The sequence below is a fragment of the Dipodomys spectabilis genome, unplaced genomic scaffold, assembly GCF_019054845.1.
Source record: "Dipodomys spectabilis isolate Male_0828 unplaced genomic scaffold, ASM1905484v1 ptg000394l, whole genome shotgun sequence".
Taxonomy (NCBI): Eukaryota; Metazoa; Chordata; class Mammalia; order Rodentia; family Heteromyidae; genus Dipodomys; species Dipodomys spectabilis.
In genome coordinates, this window is record NW_024871071.1 from 125,766 (window position 1) to 128,037 (window position 2,272).

Here is a 2,272-nt window from a genome sequence, read left to right on the forward strand (position 1 = left end):
CCAAGCATTGCAGCCTAAAATGGACATTATTAAGAAAATAAACATAAAAGATACTGGCAAGGATGCAGCCCAAATGGAACACTAATGAAGGTAGACTTGTTCAACCACTCTGGAAATCAGTATGGAAGTTCCTCAAAAAAATATCCCCATGATCCAGCAATTCTACTGCTGGGCATTTATCCAAAAGTTTACAAACCAGGATACAGTATAGCCACCAGCACAACCATGTTTATTGCAACACTATTTACCATAGCTCCAGAATGGAATCCACCCAGATGCCTCTCAATAAGATGAATAAGTACAAAAATGTGATATAGCTACATACTGCAATTTTACTCATTCATTAGAAATAATGATATTGTATCATTTGTAAAGAAATGGAAAGACCAGGAAAAGTTAGGTGGAGTGAAGTAATTCAAGCCCAAAGAGACAAAGGATGCATGTTTTCCCTTATATGTAGAAGCTATAATTAGCATGTAAACTTATAAGTAAATAGATTGGTGGCATGCAAGTATATACAAATGTATTAACTGAAATATGGTGGATTCAAAGGAGAACTTAATAATGTAATTTCTTGGAACAGCAAAGTCAAAGTTCAACAAAATAAGCACCGGAAAGCAGATACTTGACAGAGGTAGAGTGAGGTTAAGGGAGAAGGGGTAGACAAATGAAGAGACAAAGAGGGGGAGAATCTGGTTAAGAATTCAATGTATATCCTATAAAATTAATAACAGTGAGGGAAGGGGTAGGTAGGAGGGATGTGTGAAAATGTTGAAAAAAATGACATTGATCAAAATTCATTTTCTTTTCAGTTGTGGGGCTTGAACTCTGGGCCTGGGCACTGTCTCTCAGCTCTTCAGCTCAAGGTGAGTGCTGTACCACTTGAGCCATAACACCACTTCCGGTTTTCTAAGTGGTTTTTTTGGAGATAAGAGTCTCATAGCCTTTCTTTCCCAGGCTGGCTTTGAACCATGATCCTCAGATTTCAGCCTCCTGAGTAGCTAGGATTACAGACATGAGCCACTGACACCAGTTGATTCATTCAATTCTTAAACTGTTTTATTAAATGGCAATTCCATTGTATTAACTACTTAAAGATAATTTTTAAGTCATAAAAAAGAATGTAAAAATGTACTCATTACCTAACATAAAACAGTAACTCCTCTGTACATCTTAATAATAATAATAAAAATTATACTTAAAAAAAAAAGAATATAAATCAGAATGTAATTTTTTTAAGTGAGCTGGACTGGGCATATCAGCTCACATCTATAATCCCAGCTACTTGGTGGAGGTAGGAGAATCACAGACTTGGGCAAAATTATTGAGACCCTACCTGAAAAACAAATAAAAGCAAAAGAACTAGGGAACATAGTCTTGCCTGGTAAGTTCTGGGCTCTGAGTTCAATCCCCAACTCCCCCAAAGGAACAAATTTTCTTCCCTCTTAAACAATTTCTCAAAAAATTAGGATGTGAATAAAGAACATTTTTTTGTGACACAAATAAAAATACATGAACAACATCGCAAATAGGAAATTTAGAGTGTTTCATACAAAACTTGTAGGAGAGGCATAGTATTTGAAGGTAAGGGGCTACTTGCTGTATGGGAACCAATAATTATTATCATTTGACAGGCATTACTTATGTACCAGGAACTGTGTGTGTGTGTGTGTGTGTGTGTGGTGAACAAAAACTCCTGAGAAGTCTGAACTGCAACCCTCATCTGATAGGGGAGGAAACTGTATCCAGGAGAAGAGAATCATCCTCTGAATTCCAGCAAACAGCTAGTGCTACTTGATTGAAGTTTTCATAAACATCTTCCCATTTTGCCTAAGGGAAAGGGAGATAGAGGAGACCAGTGATTGTCCTCTATAAAAAGAAAAAATAGCTGGATAATTTTACCTAGTCAACTCTTACACGGGAAGGAAGAAAACAGACATTGTTTTGGAAATGGACATCACCAGGGCTGCCTCTGGCTGGAACTTCAAAGAGTATCCTGGGTTTTCTCCAAATACTGTTATATTTAGCTAAATAAATCAACAAATTAAAGAGCGAGAGAGAGAGAGAGAGAGAGAGAGAGAGAACAATCAATTTCACATGTTTATCTCAAGCTCTTACAGGAAAAAAAATTCAGAAAGGTAGTCATTTGAAATGTTTTAAAATAATTATATAGCAACAAGCTAGAAAAAAGAACCTCATTTTGCTTCTTAGAGTAGCAATCCATTCTCTCTTTCCTCTCTGTCTCTTTCTGTCTCTGTTCCTGTCTCTGTCT